Here is a 20,008-nt window from a genome sequence, read left to right on the forward strand (position 1 = left end):
TACCATGACACAGATGAACTCGGACATCATTTGTCCTAACATACAACAAAACATTATGGTGGTCAGCACACCCAACCGAGACAACGCTTCAAAATACACGAGAATCAGGGCACGTGATGGGGCTGGAAGAATGTTTGAAGTCAGTGCATATGAGGCCGCCCCCCACACAACGTGTAAAGGGCTAATCAGACACATCCACCTCAACGACAGTCCATCGGACCTGGATCGCAATATCGCCAACGAGAGAAACCCGCTAGCCTTGGCGGTCAAGAGAATTAAGAACACAGGCACAATCATCATAGCTTTCGACGGACTCAAGGTTCCGGACTTCGTGCGCTATGGCCCAATCCTTGTGAGGTGCTTTCTTAATCGCAAACAAGTCCATATCCGCTACGCGTGCGGCAAGCTCGGCCATCGTGCCGACGCTTGCCCGACTCCCGAAGAGTCCACCTGCAGGGGATGTGGGGCAGTCAACCCGGACGATCAACCCCAGTGCACGCCAAAGTATGAGTTGTGCGGGGGCCCACACCCACGGCGGACAAAACGTGTAAGGAGAGATTCCAGATACCGTATGTCGTCAGAAGGAGACGATGGAAGAGAGCGACGGTGGAAACTTCGAGAAATGGGGCTTCGTCACCGTTGCAGCGAGATCAAGAATCAGTTGCAACAACCTCCACCGCAAGAGCCTAGAGAGCGCTCCCGATCCAGGGGACGCTCTCGCTCCAAAGGGAGCTCCCGGAGACGCTCTCAATCCAGAGGGAGCTCTTGTTCCAGAACCAGGACGAGATCCCGCTCCAGGGGTCAATCCGGATCCCGGCGCCGAGGCAGTCCAGTCCGATTCAAGTCCTGCTCGAGGTTCTGCTACAGGGATCGCCGACCCGAGTGCCACCCGACCTGGGCCGACCGAGTTTGAGGAACGCCGGAAAAGGTAACACGGGGCTCACCACCAGAGCATGATAGAGGTAACAACAGACTAGCACAACTTGAGCGCGTAAACGAGATGATGAAGAACACAATAGCTCGACTCATGACAGAAGTTGCCGAGATTAAGAAGGGCAGTAATAGGCAACCCGTCATGGCTGACAAGCAGCCGGCCACGTGGTCCTCAGCCAATGGAAGTCACCATGGCTGAAAAGAACGATACAGATAAGCAACCGGCCTCTCCCCAGCCAATGGAAGTCCCGATAACTGAACAAGTAACTCAGCGCAATTTAAAAGACAGACACAAGAAAGGGACAAACAAGGACAAGCGCTTGACACAAGAAAGGGACAAACAAGGACAAGCGCTAGACACAAGAAAGGGACAAACTAGGACGCTTGTGTCTTTCTTTTATATTGCGCTGAGTTACTTGTTCAGTTATGCAGAACCAACTAGCCCAACAATGAACTATTCTGGAAGTCCCCATGGTTGAAAAAAGCGATACGGAGAGGCCCGCTAAAAAGAGGGCAATCACTAATGAGGAAGAAAGAGCATCAGGTAGGGCCAAATCGGAGATTCGCGAGATGCTCAACGCTCACAGTGACAGCATTAAAGAGATAAATGAAAAGTTCTCGCTTTTCCAAAGCAACATGGCTTCCATGGAGGAGCGCACTAATCAACGCATCAGCAAAATTGAATCCTTCTTCGAAAATGTGGTAGTACCTGTGCTGGTACCTAAAGCTCTTACACCGCCAGCAACAGCATCGACTAGTAACAGCGCGGGGGCGATCGGGCCTCCGAAGGGTAGCACAGCACTAAAGGTCAATGAGGAACACAAAAGGTTAATAAGGGGCAACATTTATTCCCCCATTAAAGGGCATTGTGTACAGCATGGGTGCTCACCGCTGTTCGATGACACTACAATCCTTTCGCACCATAAGGATCAGCTGACCAGGGAATTAGTGGAAGCCTTTCACATTTACAAGAGAAGAGAGAGTTGTATAAGTCAACCATCTGTTCTTCTGAGCCACAGTGATGTCGCCTTTTTGGAAGGTCACTAGATTAAATTTGTAAAAAGGAATGTGTTAGGAGTACAACGATTAGGATAGGATTGCACAGCGTTTAAGATATGTTGCCTATCATTGACGCCCGAGTGTGCGCGGATATATGTTTTATTGCGATAGCAATTATATGGACACTTCAACCAGATTTCTGCCGTCGACGTCGCCGTCGCCGTGAGGTTCCGTATAGATTCCAAGGGCGATAAAATCGTCGCCGCGCGCCGTATGCGCGAGCGAAAGCGCGCGGGGGACGCGCGCTATCACGGAGGGCGAACTCCCCCGCGCGCTATCACGGAGAGCGAACGCACGGCGGAAAGCAAACGCGACCGTCGCGCGAAAGGCCGTGGGGGTATGGAATGGAGGGAGGCGAGGCGGCGCTGTGCTCCGGCACCAAATAGAGTTACTGTATATGCTACCAAAGGTAGCAGAGTTGCGCGTCTGATTTATAAACGCCGATCGTGCCTCCATGGCCGAACGCCATCACGTGTGTTCCAAGCAACCGTGCACTGAGGAGAAGCTGATGCTCCGGCCAGATTTTTATTGCGATAGCAATTATATGGACACTCAAAAGAAGATTTCTGCCGTCGGCGTCGCCGTCGCCGTGAGGTTCCGTATGACGTCAATGGAGATGAAATCGTGGCCGCGCGGCGCCGAACGCTGTATGTGCGAGTGAAAGGGCGCGAGGGACGCGATCTTTCACGGGGAGTGAACGCACGGCGGAGAACAAACGCGCGTTCTGCGCCGTGCTTCCTTAAGGGCTGCAGAAGTAGGCGTCTCTTTCCTCCTTTACAATCACCATATATGTAGAGCAAACGCGCCTTCTTCCGACGCGCGAGAGGCCGTGGGGGAGGGGGGGAAGGGGGAGGGAAGGGAGGCGACGTTTAGCTGCGGCACCAAGTGCCTATTTATATCAGAGGCTCCGGCAACATTCACCAACGCCGCACGCATTTTGAGCGAACGCGGGCAAAACGCCGACGGCGTCGACAACAGTTCTGCGCGTTGCCGGTGCTGCTGCATGTCCAAGTTTATACAGCTGATAAAGCTAATATCATTACTCCGTATAGCTCTCTACAAATTTGCTATCGCAATTGATGCTTCACCTTTCAGGTGAAACTGCGACAACTTTTTGTATTTTCCGACGCCGCCGCTGCAGCGAACTGGATTGACGCAAGTTAACGCTAGCCAAGTTCAAAGCTAATCCGGTCTATCTTGGCGTTCGCTGTTACGTGCGTGTCAGCTGCGGAACAACACAACGTGCGCAGCAGATCTCACAGGTGTTCCATCGCAGTTCCATCGGAGTGATACAATAGACAAGTTTAGCTTGTCCGGTAATCGGGTAAACGCGGGCGGACCGGGCGTTGGGGCGTGTTGGCGGAGCAGTAAACGTGAGCAGTGGCGTAATCGTGTTGCTGCCGAAAACTTACGCCAGCATCGAAGTAAAATACACCTTGTTACTGCAATATTAGCTGTTTTTGTCTGTTTGCGCTCTGCGCCACCAGGTGGCATCACCATACAGGCCGCTCACGTTTACGGTTCCGCCAACATGCCCCAACGCCCGCTCCGCCTGCGTTTACCCAATTACCGGACAAGCTAAACCTCTCTATTTACCGGGTGCTCTGCTCCCAACTGCACCAATCGCCCGGAAAGCGGAAAGTTCCGAGAAGCTGCACAGGTGAACGCACAAGTCCAAAAAACAACTAATAATATTCGCGCTGCATCTCACGCCGCGCGTTAAAAATCAGCAGCACCTTTTTTCTTCTTGACTATTTTATCTAGTGAGCTGTTTCCATGCGCTTTGTTTTAGATTAGACGGGAAAGCGGTCCACACGCGATGGAAAAGCACCCACGGTCGACCGACGACACGGTAGGCATGTCGCCTGCAAAAACAGAGTTCGGCTTCGCCACATAGTTTTGGTTGCCTGCCAGCCAAGACGGCGGACCTACGCGCAACTCTGCTCCCGTAGGGAGCATATACAGTAACTCTAGCACCAAAGGCGTATCTTGCCACTCAATCTCCCACGCGAAAGCAACAAAGCGGGAAGAGGGGTGGAGGGGTGGGGCAGCTTCTCCTTTGCCAACAACTTCTCCTCTGCGCTTTGCCCGGCGATGCCGGTAGCCCACACCGTCTCTTATCTCCACACGGCTCTGACCTTTGTATGCGCTGTACACTCGCCGCTCAGTTTCCGTTGAAGCGATAGACCGCGCGAAGCTGCGCTTGTGCCAGCGTTTTGACAGTCGTTGGCTGCGGTCACTCAGTGTGATCTATTCATGTTTGCTTGCGCGCGCTGACACCACGATTGTTAATTCAGTTAGTAAGCCAATGTGTCCAAGTTTATGCAGCCGATAAAACTACTATCCCTGCTCCGAATAGCTCTCTACTAATTTGCTATCGCAATCGATGCTTCGCCTTTCGGGCGAAACTGCGACATTTTTTTTTCTAGTCATACTCTCAGCTTGCGCTGGATATTTGCTTACGTGAGAAAACTGGCGCTCGATAACATGGGAACGAGCTGACTTGCGGCGTGCAGCTGCCAAGCCAGCACTTTGGCCAGTGGAGTTATCTCGCATGCTTGTTCAACGGTTCAACGCTTTGATAACCTTGACTTCGTCATTCCGCCCACTAGTTTACCGCTAGCTAAAGTCATCTAAAGCCCCATTCATTCACCGATAGCTAAAGCCCCTGCAGGGTATTTACCGATAGCGCGTTGGTGGCGCCACCTGTCTTCCACTAACGAAACACCGAGCGCCGCAGTTGACGGAGGCAGCGGCGAGCAGCCGACGTCGGCAGGCTCGGAGGCTACCGCGTGTGTTGCACAAACGCGGCGCTTGACATGACGTGAAGACGACACACTTCTGTGAGGAATTGTTCACAATTTGTAAATAACTGTGATATAAAAAAGAAGTGTTCATATAAAACACGAACAGACACGACGCCACTTACCACCTGAAAGGCTGATAAACGAGAAGGAGGGGAACAGAGTCTTCCAGTAATACACAATACGTCTGTGAGGCTACTTGTCCTTGTATATCCAAAAACCCTTTCAGAAAGTTATAGTTATTGTAGGAGTTAACGATACTTTAAAGAAAAAGAAAGAAAAAGGGGAGGTCAAAAAATCTTGGAACGTATTGTTCAAAGCCGGATTCGAACTTCTGCCATTGTTGTTTGTGCACACTGAGGAAAAATTCCTTGGTGTAAAAAAAAAGCGCATGTGCATCATGGAAACAGAAATTAAAAAATGTGTCAGAAGTGGGATTCGAACCCACGCCCACATTCGTGGACCAGAAGCCTCGAGAATCCTCTATGAGAGGAAAGGTAGAACCTTGAGTCTGGCGCCTTAGACCGCTCGGCCATCCTGACAGCACGTCGACCGTGGCTCCAAGCATTAATACAAAGCGAGGCATCGTTTCTCACCGGTATTAACGTGCGTTATTGAGTACAGCTGCCTCGTGCGGAAATGGAGTCATCCGGCTTTAGCGCACGTGTTAAGCGATTTCAAGTGTAATCCGTTCTTTCATGTAAATAACATGTTATATCCAATATTTATTTTTGTCCAACCGCCGACAAACTACCGTTCCCTTCCGCCCCAACTGCCTAACAATTCCGTAGATCACGCGTGACATTTAAGTTTCAACTAAAGTTAGAAATTACGAATTCGCATGAGAGGGGGTCGCACTACCAAACAAGGCGATATGTGAGACAGTGGGTGGCCCCAGCGCGTACCTTCTTGAATATTTATCAATTCATGAATAGAGGTATATTTGATTGCACACGGAGCACATTTCGTGCAATGTACACACCAATTTTTACCTGATGCCATGATGATTTTTGTACGTATACAACTATTTTTGTACGTTTTTTTCCTTCTTTCTTGCTTGCTTTCATTGTTTGTCAAATTTGGTGATTAACTTGATTGGTTATGTCGTATGTATGTATGTATGTATGTATGTATGTATGTATGTATGTATGTACGTACGTATGTGTGTATGCATGTATGTATGTATGTATGCATGTATGTATGTATGTACGTATGCATGTCAGGCCCGTAGCCAGGAATTTTTTTCGGGGGGGGGGGGGGCACTTGCTGAAGGCCTTGACTATTTGATGAAGGCACCTTTTTTTTCAGTAATAATTTTCGTTAAAAAACGCAGTATGTGAATGATGTGTGTTTTTAAATACTATTTTATTAATAGTTTTATATTTTTAGTTTTGAGATTATTCTTCCTAATAGTCTAATATTTTACTGCGATAGCAATTATATGGACACTTCAACCGGATGTCTGATGTCGACGTCGCCGTGAGGTTCAGATCCGTATAGATTTCAAGGGCGATAAAATCGTCGCCGCGCGCCGTATGCGCGAGCGAAAGCGCGCGGGGGACGCGCGCTATCACGGAGGGCGAACTCCTCCGCGCGCTATCACGGAGAGCGAACGCACGGCGGAAAGCAAACGCGACCGTCGCGCGAAAGGCCATGGGGGTATGGGAGGGAGGGAGGCGAGGCGGCGCTGTGCTCTGGCACCAAAGGCGTATCTTGCCATATCTCCCACCCGAAAGCAACACAGCGGGAAAAGGGGGGGGGGGGGGAGGGGGGGCAACTTCTCCTCTGCCAACAACTTCTCCTCGGCGCTTTGCCCGGCGGTGCCGGTAGCCCGCACCGTCTCTTATCTCCACACGGCTCTGACCTTTGTATGCGCTGTGCATTCGCCGCTCAGTTTACGTTGAAGCGATAGACCGCGTGAACCTGCGCTTGCTGCCAGTGTTTTGACAGTCGTTGGCTGCGGTCATTCAGTGTGATCTATTCATGTTTGCTTGTGCGCACTGACACCACGATTGTTATTCCAGTTAGTAAGCCAATGTGTCCAAGTTTATGCAGCCGATAAAACTACTATCCCTACTCCGAATAGCTCTCTACTAATTTGCTATCGCAATCGATGCTTCGCCTTTCGGGCGAAACTGCGACATTTTGGAAAAGTGCTGTTAATCTGACCTTGCACATCTTTGACGTTGGAGGGTGAGCGGGTATATAAAGATGAAGTGTTCGTTCTAAAATAAAATAGTTGAGAGTGCAGCGAGTGTCATGTATTATTGTGTCTCTCCACTTTGTCACTTTGTCCTTGTCAGTGCGCTGCTTCACCAATACGGTATGATGGTTAGCACAGCAACTCAACAGCAATACGATGGCCACTGAAACTACCGCATTCAGGATGTGGGAATGGAATTACAGAGGTTTCCTTCCCAAGAGGGCTCCCCTGCAACAATATATTTGCTCAGACACAGAGAAGCCACATCTTATCCTTATACAAGAAACACTAACATCTAACGTCACGCTGTCCGGCTACAGGCCCGTAGCGAAGCACGAAGAAGGACGGGGGGTCGCCGTACTGATTGGCAACAAGGTGACCCACATCACTCACGACCTTAGGATGACCGGAAGTAGAGTGGAATATATAATGATAGAAATCATCCCCAGCCCAGCAAACCGCGCAAGTATATTCATCCTAAATGTCTACCGTAGTCCCAAAAACACAAGACAACGCTTTAAAGATCTAATCACCAAGGCCACGCAACCAGCGCGCGACTCCCCTTTGATCGTAGCTGGTGACTTCAACGCCCCCTACCACACCTGGGGCTACCCATACAACACTAACAAGGGGGAGGACTTCTGGCGTAAGGCTCTAAACCTAAACTTGATGCTAGTCACCGACCCGGCATTCCCCACCAGATGCGGGACATCGTCGAGCCGTGACGCGACACCGGATCTCACCTTTGTCAGGAGCATAGCAGTGGTCAAGTGGACGAACCTCGGAGTAGACTTTGGTAGCGACCATTATATATTGGCTGGTCGAGCAGAAGAGACAGCGCATGTTCCAGTACACAGACTGGGACAAGTTTCGCAAAATTAGGGAAGAGCGAACGGAGAGTGAGAACAAGCCTAGCCTCGAAAAATGGGTGGCGCAGGTTAGAAACGACATCAAAGCTACCACCAAAGAGGTTTGTACCGACCTTCCGGTGGAAAAGATGGATAATCGTCTGGCTCACCTGTTGGAGGCCAAGCAGTCCCTCCTCGCCAGGTGGAAGGGACAAAGGCTCAACCACAGGCTCAGAAAAAAGATCGCCGAAATCAACAGAACTATAGAGGAACACTGCAAAGCCCTCTCTAAACAGCAATGGGATGAGGTGTGCAACTCGATCGACGGGCAGAAGCTCAACGGGGGAACTTGGAACCTCCTAAAGCATCTCCTCGACGAGACGAACACCAGAATCAACCAACACAACACACTGGCGCGCACCCTACACGCAGCCAAGCGATAGATAAATAAACTTTAATTCAAATATAGTTTTGTCTTGCCCCAATGGGGCATCGCTAATGGTCGGGGCCCCTAGTCCAGGGCTCCGCTGGCTCTTGCCATCTTCTCTGCTCTCTGGATCAGCTTGAGCTGGTCGTCGAGGGCCGAGCTCGACAGCAGTGCCTCCTATTGCTCCCTCGTGGTGTTCGTGTCATGGTGTTCTATGTTGTGTAGAGTGCACTCCCACGTAATGTGGTATAGGGTTGGTGTGGCCCCACACCACGGGCATTCGTCCCTGTAGGCTGTGGGGTGCAGGCGATGTAATATGTGTAGGTTCGTGTAAGTGCCTGTCTGGAGCCTACGCCAGGCAGCGGCATCCTCCGTCTTTAGTATTCGATGGGGTGGGGGATGTCGCAAGCGACTCCCTCTGTGGTAGTTCAGGATTGCTGAATACTCGGGGTCAACTGGGTCAGGGTCATCTGCAGTCGGCGTGATGAGTGCTCGGTTATATGCAAATTCTCGAGCTGCTCTGTCGGCATACAGGTTACCCGTGATGGCAGCGTGACCCGGTATCCAAATGATGGTTATGATGGTGTTGTCGTCAGTGTCCTCCTTGGGTATTTGGGCTAGGACTTGTGCCGCAGGTCTTGCGATTCTTCCCTGTAGTAAGTTGCGGCGGGCCTGCTGGGAGTCCGTGAGGATCGTCAGTGGTTTTCTTGCGTGTTGACCTTCGCGGATGGCTAACGCGATGGCCAGTTCTTCCGCTTCCGTGATCGTGCAGGGGCGGGTCGATGCACTGGAGGTGACGTGGCCTCGGCGGTCGCATACCACTGCCACTGCGCCCTTTTTCTTCGTTCCGTACATAGCGGCGTCCGTAAAACGGGCCGTGGTATCGAACCTGAATGTTTTCTCTATGTATTGGGCCCTTGCTTTCCTCCTTCCGGAGTGTAGGTTAGGGTCCATGTTGCGTGGTATTGGGGCAATGTGATACCTGTCCTGGACGTGACGAGGTATCGTGCAGGTTTCTTGGGTTCGTGTTGTTGTGGCTTTGAAGCCCAAAGTTTGTAGGACCTGCCGGCCCGTGTGAGTCCGCGCAAGTCTCTGTTGTTGTGAGACGTGAAGGGCTTCTGTGAGTTCGCTGAGGGTGTTGTGTAACCCCAGCGCCAATAATTTCTCAGTCGATGTACTCATCGGCAGGCGGAGAGCGGTCTTGAAAGCCATCCTCAAGAGCGTGTCGGCCTGTTTCGTCTCGGATTGTGTGAGATGGTAGTAGGGCAGGCTGTATGCGATTCTGCTCACCACCAGGCTTTTGACCAGTCGGAGTGTGTCCCCTTCCTTCATGCCTCTATTCTTCGATGTTACACGGGATATCATGCGTGATATCGCCTTGACACTGGTTTTGAGGAGCGTAAGGGTGTGTGTAGCACGCTGGTTAGACTGCAGCCACATGCCCAGCACCCTGAGCAATGACGTTTCTAGTATGAGGCTCCCGTTGAGGTGTACCTCGATTTTTCGTGTTGGGTCTGTGGGGACTGTGTGGTTACCCCGGCCTCGCCAGACTCGTATGAGTTCAGATTTCTCGGGCGAGCATTGTAGTCCCCGTTGGCTGACGTATTCTTGGATGAGGTCAGCTGCTGTTTGCAGCCGTTCTTCTTTTTCAATAAGGGACCCTGTTGTGGTCCAGAGTGTTATGTCGTCTGCGTAGAAGGCGTCGCGGAGGCCTTCTACGTCCTGCAGTTTTCTTGCGAGGCCGATCATGGCGACATTGAAGAGCGTGGGTGAGATGACTGCTCCTTGTGGTGTGCCCTTGTTGGGAGGGTGGTATACTGCAGTCTGGATCTCCCCAATCTTCAGCTCTGCCGTGCGGTGGCTTAGGAAGCTCTGAACGTACTTGTACGTTCGCTCACCGCAGTTGGTGTTGGCGAGCCCTTCTAGGATTCCTTGGTGGCTGACGTTGTCGAAAGCTCCTTTGATGTCGATTGCTAGGAGGGCATGTTCGGCGCTGCGGGGAACGTTGCTGAGGACTTCTTCCTTGATTTGCAGTAAAACGTCTTGTGTGGACAAGCCTGCGCGGAAACCAAACATGGTGTCTGGCAGGTGCTTGTTGTCTTCTAAGTGTCCCTGTAGTCTCTTGTGTATGATTTTCTCGTACACCTTGCCGAGGCAGGATGTGAGCGAGATTGGTCTCAGATTTTCAATTGCCAATTTCTTCCCCGGTTTGGGGATCATGATTATGCGTGCATGTTTCCACATCGCCGGCACCGTACCTTGTTCCCAGTGTTGGTTGAGAAAGGCCGTGAGCGCGGAGATGGCCTTGTCGCTAAGGTTTCTGATCATGGCGTTCGTGATACGGTCCGTGCCCGCCGCTGTGTTACGGGTGGTGGCTGCGATGGCCGCTCTCACCTCGTTTTCTGTGATGGGTTCGTCCAAAAGTGGGTTGGGTTGTCCCATGTATGGTGTTGTACATGGTTGCGTGGGAGCTGGATCTCCATAGCACTTGTTCTTGATGGCGTCGATGAGGTCTTGTTGGCTGCCTGGGTAGGTGTGTAGTAGCCGCTCCAGGGCCTTGTGCCCCTCTCCTTTGGTTTTGGTGGGGTCCAGGATGGCTTTGAGTATGTGCCAAGTTTTGGCGGTACCCAGGGTGCCACCGAAGGAGTCGCAGAATCGATACCAGTTCGCCGAGGCGAGTTGCATGGCATATTCTTCTGCTTCCGCTGTTATTTGTGCTATGCGTGTCTTCAGTTTCCTGTTGTACTTCTGTGTTTTCTAACGGCGGGTGAGACCTCGTTTGGCGTCCCACAGGTGTAGTAGGTGGGGATCCACTTCTGGGGTCTCTTCCGTTCTGGCAATTTCCTTTGTATGGTGTTGTTTCTGTCGACGGAGGTTGTCGCACCAGTCTTCCAGGTTCGTGATTGTGTCTGTGTCCTGTTCTTGGGCTTCCCTAATTTTTCGCCAGTCAGTGATTTTGGCTGTGCCGATCTGCCTGCGTAGGCGTCCGGTTTGTAGCGTTATGTTCAGTATGTAGTGATCGCTGCCTAAGTTTTCGAGTGTGTTGAGCCATTCGGCTCGCGTGGTTTGTGTGATGAAGGTGAGGTCGGGAGTGGTGTCGCGTGTTACGCTGTTCCCTTCCCTCGTCGGAGTGTTCGGGTCTGTGATCAGTGTGAGGTGACTCTGTTCCATTAGTGTTTCTAGCTGGAGACCCTTCCAGTCCTGCCTCTGATACCCCCATAGCGTGTTCTGAGTGTTGAAATCGCCCATGATTATCAGAGGGCGGTCTTTGGCAAGGCGGAGAGTGTCCCTGAAGAGTTTGTCAATGTTTGCCCGCCTTTGGCTGGGGGGGCAGTAGACGTTTAGAACAAAGGCACTCTTTGTCTGATTGCCTTTGTACACGAATTCTAGGAGTACATGTTGTACGTCTACGTCGTGTATAGATTTGTGTTGTATAGTTATGTTTTTGTCCACGAGTGTGGCTACCTTCCATTTGTCGTCTTGACTTGCGTGGTATTCCTCGTAGCCATGTAGTGTTGGTCGGGTACCGGGCTCTTGTAGGGCTATGACCCCTGGCGGCTTTGAGGATTGAGCGATCAATTGTGTCAGTAGCCCTTTTTTTCTTCGGTACCCACGGCAGTTCCATTGCCAAATTTCTAAGTTTTCTTTGACTTGCTTGTGTGGTCTAGGCATTGTTGGGTGTTGTGGTCGGTGATGTTATGATCGGTGATGGGTTTTGGTGTCGGTTATGTCCTGCCGCAGGTGTGACTTTGCAGAGGTTCTGTCGTAGTGTTTTTCGCAGTTTTATGGAGTGAAGCTGGCCCTTAAGCTTGCTGTCTACAGCGGCTTCCATGTGCTTGATTGCTGCCTCTGTGCGTTGTAGGGCAGTCTGTGTTATTTGTTCCATCTGGGCGCGTGTAGCATCCATGAAGGCTTGCATCTGGGTTTGGATGGCATCGACATTGGTTTTTAGGTCAATGATGGCCTGGTGTGGTGCCATCTCTTGTGGTTTTTGTGTGAGCTGTATCACTTGTTGTTTGAGTTGTCTGTTTTCTTGTGTGAGTGTTTTATCTGTGCGCGCATGCTCGCGAGTTCCTGTTCGAATTTCGTGGGCGGTGGCGTCTGTGGTTTTTTATACGAGGGGGAGGCTACTGCTGCCCAGCTTACCTCTTGTTCTTTGGTGTTGGTCCTCTTGGGTGAGGCTGCCTTGGTCTTCCGTTGGTTTTGCTGGGACCCCTTATCTTTGGGCGCCGCTATGATGGGTGTACCCTGCTGCTGTTGCTTGGACGTCGACTGAGATCGCCGTCTGGGCGACCGGAAATGAGGCCGGGGCCGCGAACAGGAGCGGGACCTGGACTTCGGGCTGGAACCGGACCGGGATCTGCAGGTCATCGACGACTCCGAGTAGTCGGAGTCGGAGTCTTCCCGCTCGGAGCTGAACCACCGTGGGCGGGGATGTCGTTGGGTTTCGGGGGCGGTGGTGGAGGCTGGTTTCACGCGGGGGCGAATGCGCTTTAGTTTATTGTTGCAGTCTTTTGCGGCCGTGAGATGGGCCCCTCCGGACAGGGCGCACTTCGGAACACAAGTGTGACCGGCTTCTGGGTTAGGGTGGTTGCAGGTATTGCACGCGTGAACCGTTGGGTTGGGGCAGACGTCTGGTCGATGTCCGGTTTGTCGGCTGGTAGTCTTGGCGGGCAGCCAAGCGAGATTATTCGAGCGCGGAAATTTTACCCAGACTCGTGAAGAAGTACCCCTAGGCGGAAAGTTTTCATTTTTCCGGGGGGGGGGGGGCGACCAGCTTTCCGGAACCTACCCATATATATATCTATATATATATATATATATTGCCGCGACAACTTGGCCATATTCAAGTTGCGCGCCCTTCGTATTGTTCGCCCTCCGTACCGTGGTGTTGTTCAGCAACCACAGGCAGCGATCTTCGTGGCACGAGCACCCGGTTGGACCCGGCTCGCATGCGCCACGCGCACGAGGCAGCACTCGAGGAGAAAGAAGACGGTTGGACGCCAGCTTTAGAACGCGACTGCCGGGCATTCTTCACGACCGCAGTGACATTTAGTCGTGGGCACAGGTTCGCCCTTAATAAATATCGTTGTTTTGTTAACCTGTGTACCTCAACATCGTTACATTTCTGGTGGAGGTGCTGGGTATGAGTCGAAGCGCCACGAACGAAAGTCAGCGTAGCCCCGACCACCAGCGAGTCCATCCCGTGGAACTGACACCTGTGCACCAGCGGACCAGCCGCCGTCTTCGAGGTGACTCGCCCGAATTCGGCCCTCTTCTCTTCACGCCAAGGGAAACTCGGACAACGGATGCCGCCACAATGACTACCCAGGTAACACCGGTACGGCTGGTCGTAAGCCAACCGTAAGCCAATCGTAAGCCGCCAACATTCCATGGCGACTCGTTTGAAGACGTGGAAGACTGGTTGGAACTGTTCGAGAGAGTGGCGAGCTTTAAGGAATGGGATGAAAGACAGAAGCTCCGTAACGTATATTTCGCTTTGGAGGACTTCGAAAAAACGTGGTTCGACAACCACGAACCCTCTTTGCCCTCTTGGGAGGAATTTCGGCGACAACTGCTAGCAACATACGCCAGCACGGATCGTAAAGAAAAGGCGGCAATTGCACTTCAAGCGAGGAACCAGCTCACAAACGAGAACGTGGCGATGTACATCGAGGACATGTCCCGCTTGTTCAAGCGTGCTGATCCCACCATGAATGAAGATAAGAAGCTGCGCCATCTCATGCGTGGGGTAAAGCGAGAACTCTTCGCAGTTCTCGTCGGCAACCCACCGCGCACCGTCGCAGAGTTCAGAGCCGAAGCAACGACCATCGAAAAGACGCTGAAACAGCGGGCTCGGCAATACAACCGGGAGGCAAGCTGTGCACTTGCCCATGCCTTCTCTGGAAGCGTGCCGAATGACCTTGAAGCCCTGCGGGAGCTCATCCGGTCAGTCATCAGAGAAGAGCTCAACAAGTTGAACACACCTCAGACCCCAACTGCACTATCTATCGTCGACGTTGTCCGGGACCAACTGAGGCAGGTCATACGGAGTCCAGAGCGTGAGCCACAGCCGATGAGGCGCAACCCAACGTACGCCGACGTGCTCAGGCAACCTGCGGCACACAGTAGTGGAGCAGTTGCCACGACCGTTCCCTACCCGCCGACAGTACGCAGTGCACTGCGTCTGCTGGAACCACCGGCTGCCTATCCGCCTCCAGCACGTAGTGCACCTCGTTTTGTGGAACAAAGGCCCCGGAAAAGTGACGTCTGGCGTGACCAGGAGCGCAGGCCTCTGTGTTTTCACTGCGGAGAAGCGGGTCACCTGTATAGGTTCTGCCCGTACCGTCAAGCTGGATTAAGAGGCTTTCCCTTAAGTGCACCATGCCCCCGAAACGGTGAACGGCCAGTAGAGATCGAAGAATACTTGTCCACGCGCCAAAGCCCCATTACTCCTCGCCAACATGAATCACGGTCACCGTCGCCCATGCGCTACCGATCGCCTAGCCCACGCGGGTCTCCAAGATTGTCTAGGCGTCGTTCACCAAGCCACACCAGGAAAACTGAAGCAAGCGACCTGTGGAGATGAGGCCGCTGATCACCAGAGTTTCGAAGATCCTCCAACACAGTTCCAGTACGATGACGAGATAATTCCAGTAAACAGGTGCAGGAACGAAACGATTACATCAGATTAGCGGTTGATAATAGACGGATGCGAGCTGAATGCCTTAGTCGACACCGGCGCTGATTATTCAGTAATAAGCTTCAAGATGGCGAAGAACCTGAAAAAAGTTGTGACGCAGTGGACTGGACCGCAGATACGTACGGAAGGCGGTCATCTTATTACACCCCTTGGCAGATGCAGCGCAAGACTTACGATAAAAGGCTTCACTTATGTTTCTGACTTTATTGCACTGCCAGAATGTTCACGGGAACTTATATTGGGAATGGATTTTCTACAAGCTAACGGCGCCATAATTAACCTACGTCGGTCCAGTGTGTCTTTCTCGACAAAACAAGCTCTACCTGTGGAAGAATCGGAGGAGCGACGTCTTGCTGCACTCCGCGTCGTTGATGATGATGTAACTGTGCCGCCACGCTGCAGTATAATGGTTCTTGTGGAGAATGAAACATTTTGCGACCGCGAAGGCATAGCGGATGGAAACATAGTTCCTTTTGAACAAAGGTATTTGCGTGGCTCGGGGTCTTGTGCACTTAAGCAATAGCTGTGAAAATGTCGCACTTACGAATTTCGGAAATGAATTCCAACACATCGCACAAGGAACAGCTATTGCCTTTTTCCAAGAGTTCTGTGTAGCGATCGAATTATGCAGCCGAACGGCTACGTCAACTGCTCTGCCAGGAACCTGCAGTGTCGACAGATCAATTATCGTCAACCCAAGACTCCCAGAAGCCCAAAAGAAACAGATACATGCCCTGATAAAGGATTTTTCTGACTGCTTCTCTACTTCATCGAAGGTACGGCGCACGTCTGTTGCAAAGCACAGAATCATAACAGAGGACGCCACAAGACCGGTATGCCAGTACCCGTATCGAGTTTCACCAAAAGAAAGGGAGATCATCAAGAAGGAAGTAGAGAAGATGCTTTCAGATGACGTTATTCAGCCTTCCAGCAGTCCATGGGCGTCTCCCGTAGTGCTCGTTAAGAAAAAAGATAACACACTTCGATTCTGCGTCGACTACCGTAAATTGAACAGCGTAACTAAGCGGGTTGTATACCCCCTGCCGCGCATCGACGATACGTTAGATCGGCACAAATGTGCAAAGTTTTTCTCCTCCCTGGATCTCAAGAGTGGTTATTGGCAAATAGAGGTGGATGAGCGGGACCGTGAAAACACAGCATTCGTAACCCCTGACGGCCTCTAGGAAGTTAAAGCGCTCCCATTCGGCCTCTGTTCGGCGCCTGCAACGTTCCAGCGAATGATGGACACTGTGCTCGCAGGATTGAAATGGCAGTCGTGCTTAGTGTATTTGGATGATGTGGTTGTATTTTTCGCAACATTTGACCAACATCTAGAGCGACTGCGACTAGTATTAGAAGCTATTCCCGCTGCAGACTTGACAATTAAGCCGAAAAAAATGTCAATTCGGCTTCAATGAACTTCGGTTTCTCGGACACGTCATCAGTGCTGAAGGCGTTCGGCCAGATCCCGAAAAGACAGCAGCCGTTGCGAGGTTCCCGACACCCACCGACAGAAAGTCAGTGCGACGTTTTTTGGGTTTATGCGCCTACTACAGAAGATTTGTGGGAAACTTCTCAAAGATTGCTGAGCCCCTTACAATACTAACAAGAGAAGATGTGCCTTTCATGTGGAAAAGCGAACAACAAGACGCCTTTGACGAGTTAAGGAAACGCCTGCAAGCTTCTCCAAACTTTGCTGAGCTATCTTAACTTCCGAGTCAACAAATGTCAAAAATTAACGCTCCATCTGCACATTTGCATTGTCGTGTCAAAGCGCTTTTTCTCTCGCAGTGTAAATTGGAATATAATTTTCCCGAACATCGCGCTGCTTTCTCGCATTCTTCTTAATTTCTGTAAAATTTTTAGAGCGAGATTTGTCCGGCCTGCAACAACGTTTTAAATGCGAAGAATTTCTTGGCGAACATTTGCCACTTTGACAGTATCTATCTATCTATCTATTGTTACGGGAAGTATTTAATTAACAGTAAACGGCTAGCGCTTGTCTAGTCAAGACTGCACAGAGCGCACAGGTTCCAGCAGGTTTCAGTTCTACAGGAGAGTCTCTGACCCAGCCCCACTACAACGTATTTGTCTTTGCCATTGCTCGTGACAATATCTATCTATCCGCCTACGTCTTGGTGCTCTCATGGTCGTTTCGTTCACTTGGTATGTGCCAAATTGGCATAGTTTGACAAGAGTGTACGGCGAAAATAAAGGATAGATCACGACATGAATGTCATGACATGTGTGTCATGTAGGTCATCAAACAGCCGCCTACGTCTTGGTGCTCTCATGGTCGTTTCGTTAACTTACCGACGCTCACAAGCCACAATATTTTCTTATCGTTGTTGTCGCTCTTAGCAATAATTGTACACAAAGAAGAAAATACGCTTATATTAGCGGCGCCGTCGGCTGCGATGCGAACACAGCCCGCCGGTCGTCTACCATCGGCAGCCGTGCACTGCAGCAGAGCTCGACAAGTATCAGAGCTATCGTTCGTGTTTAACGTTCGACAGTGGATAATGTTTTTTTCGTAAAATGTACAATTTACGCATCACGTACTTTATCTAGCGAAAATTATTTTGCTTGGAACAGAAGCTGCAGCCGATGTCTGCGTCGCCGGTGGCGGAGGCGCGCAGCTTCGCGGTCGTCGATTGGCCCGTTGATCGTGTTGCGGGCGGTGCGCCGGCTGAACTGCCGTCTACAATTTCTGTCTCTATGAGTCTGCTTTAGACACCTCTAGCGCGGCAAACATTCTACGGCACTGGAGGCCGGTTCGCTGTCGGTATGTTTGCCGCTAGCGTGGACTAAAGCCCCTCCATACACGTTTTCGCCGACGCGTGGATGGAGGGGCTTTAGCGTGGACGTGCCTTCACCCGAAGTGGACAGTGGTTTGAAAAGCGCGTTGGCGATGACGTATGTAACGTGACATTTGGAGGAGCACTGGGCAAGGAGACCAGCCGACGAACGAAGCGTAGCGAAGGAAAGAGCGAAACGAGCGAGGGTCGTGTTTGGATCATCAAACATGGGTAACTCCCCTATCACGGCCCCATTCCGAAAAATTATCGCGGCTACGTGTTCCTTGTAGACTCGTGCACAGCTGCAACACTACAACTAAATTTTGACCTTTGGGTGGTTTAGGGGCTCTTTAAGAATCGATATCTCATTGAGTCGTGTCATCGTCGTTATACGCCTTTCTCGTTCCATCGATATCATTCCCTCTTCGACATTCCATTGTCAATGTGTCAGTGTCACACAGTCGTCGTCATGCCTCTATGCTCATGGGCGATCTTGGCTAGCGAGTGCCATAGGAAAGTGGGATGATACCAGAGTATGGCATATAGGCGAATGAAAGAAAGTGTCAGATTTACCACTATACGTGTTAAATAACGTGACCACAGGTAAGTCGCTTATTGCATTACCGTCGACAGTCGCCGTAAGTTGAGTTCTGCCGTATTTTTAAGCATGAAATGCGTGTAGCACCCGTTGTCAGCGACCTTCAAGAGACCTTGAGCCAAAATCCAGATTCGTTATCCGGACACTGAAACGAGAATGAAACGATAACATCCGGGCAACGTTGTGAAAGCAAAACGAGATCACCCGGGCAACCAGTCAAAACTACAGAAAAATGCGGTCTCTAATAACATACTTTAGTTACTGCCCTAACAAGTTACAAAAAAAATAGACATTTATCCATTCTGCCCAGATTGTGGCACTGAATTTTGCTCATTAAATCACATGCGCTCTAGCAGTGCCCTGTGTTACAGGATTTTAACCAAGAAGAATAGACGAAGGCCATCACAGACCCCAGACAAGTCGACATCCAACTCCTGGCTGTCCAGAGGGCCCGTGAACGAGCGGAGAGGCACGGCATCTCTGTTCCGACATGGGTAGCCAACGGCTAGCAGGCCCCCCTGCCTAGCTTCTCAGGAGCTCATTAAAGTTGTTTACTACAACTACTACTGCTTCCGCTTTCTTTCTAATGTTTGTTCACAATATCACTCAAGCTGTAAGCTAGTACGCTGAAGTTTAATTTGTCATTTCCAATAGCGACGTTCAAATAGCAGATACAGTGCACCTTACACTTAATTGTCATCTTTTGGCGCTGAGACAGGGTTGGCTGTGCTCTTTTAAACGCCAGCGGTCCGCGAGTTCTGCGGCGCGCGCGTTTAGCTCCGCCTCCTTCGAGAGATGGCGACTCGCTGCGTGACCAGGCAGGCAGCGTCTGGCGCGCCGCGGATGGTTGTTTGGCCGAGACGAGAGTTGCAACGGGGTTCAGTTCAAAACAGGTTCATTTCGGCTCGGTAAGCTTTCAGGCCTGCGTCACGGCACAAATCTGCTTTGCCGGTAGCCATTTCATGCTTACATATACTCTCGATTACGTGAGAGCCAACATTTTTATCTCTCTCACTATTCACCCGTGGACTTCAGTGATTGGAGCTTTGTTTTCTAATTTCCTTGATTGCGACGCTCAGCGCGCTCGTGCCACGGTCACGCAGTACGTCATCGTCGTCTTCACTCACACAAAGCTCGAGCTGCACCATGTGTCCCCGATTATCGGCCCATGGCAATTTCGCGCACATCATGAAAGTGCCGATCGAGTTCGTCGCCGTGCGCTCACTGGAAACAAAATCTCAACATACACGCGACGAAGCCGATGGCGTAAAGTCTGTTCTGTTTATACTGACAATCCAAAGCGGACGCTTGTCTGCAACTGCAGCGGCAGAGTCCGCGGAGTCGCCGTGGCTGAAGATGCACGCCACATTCACTACCAAAAGTTATTTTTGCAGCCGAATGCAGCACAGTGTTAGCCCGTTGACCTCGAATCACCTGTCATCGGAGGAATCACAGACCGAACTCGTGTTAGAAGCGCAATAATTCGCAATGACGCCGCTACATGCAGTTCCAAGCTGCCGCTGGGAGAAACGGCGGTCCACACACCCCGCACATACTAGTGCGAGGAGGAGAGTGGCGCGGCACGCTGGTTCGAGGCTACGTTCTTCCTCGCCGATCAGCCGGTCTCTTCCCCAC

At 51.3% G+C, this 20,008-nt stretch overlaps 1 non-coding gene across 1 annotated transcript; it reads right to left on the bottom strand.

Annotated features, from left to right (window-relative positions):
• Nucleotides 1–5,219: 5,219 nt before the first annotated feature.
• Trnal-caa (transfer RNA leucine (anticodon CAA)) lies at nucleotides 5,220–5,338 on the bottom strand. The gene is made up of 2 exons: nucleotides 5,301–5,338; nucleotides 5,220–5,265 (listed from the first exon to the last, which is right to left on the bottom strand). It is a non-coding gene; the product is annotated as a tRNA-Leu (tRNA).
• Between the last annotated feature and the right edge of the window lie 14,670 nt (nucleotides 5,339–20,008).

Source organism: Dermacentor silvarum, chromosome 4 (genome assembly GCF_013339745.2).
Source record: "Dermacentor silvarum isolate Dsil-2018 chromosome 4, BIME_Dsil_1.4, whole genome shotgun sequence".
Taxonomy (NCBI): Eukaryota; Metazoa; Arthropoda; class Arachnida; order Ixodida; family Ixodidae; genus Dermacentor; species Dermacentor silvarum.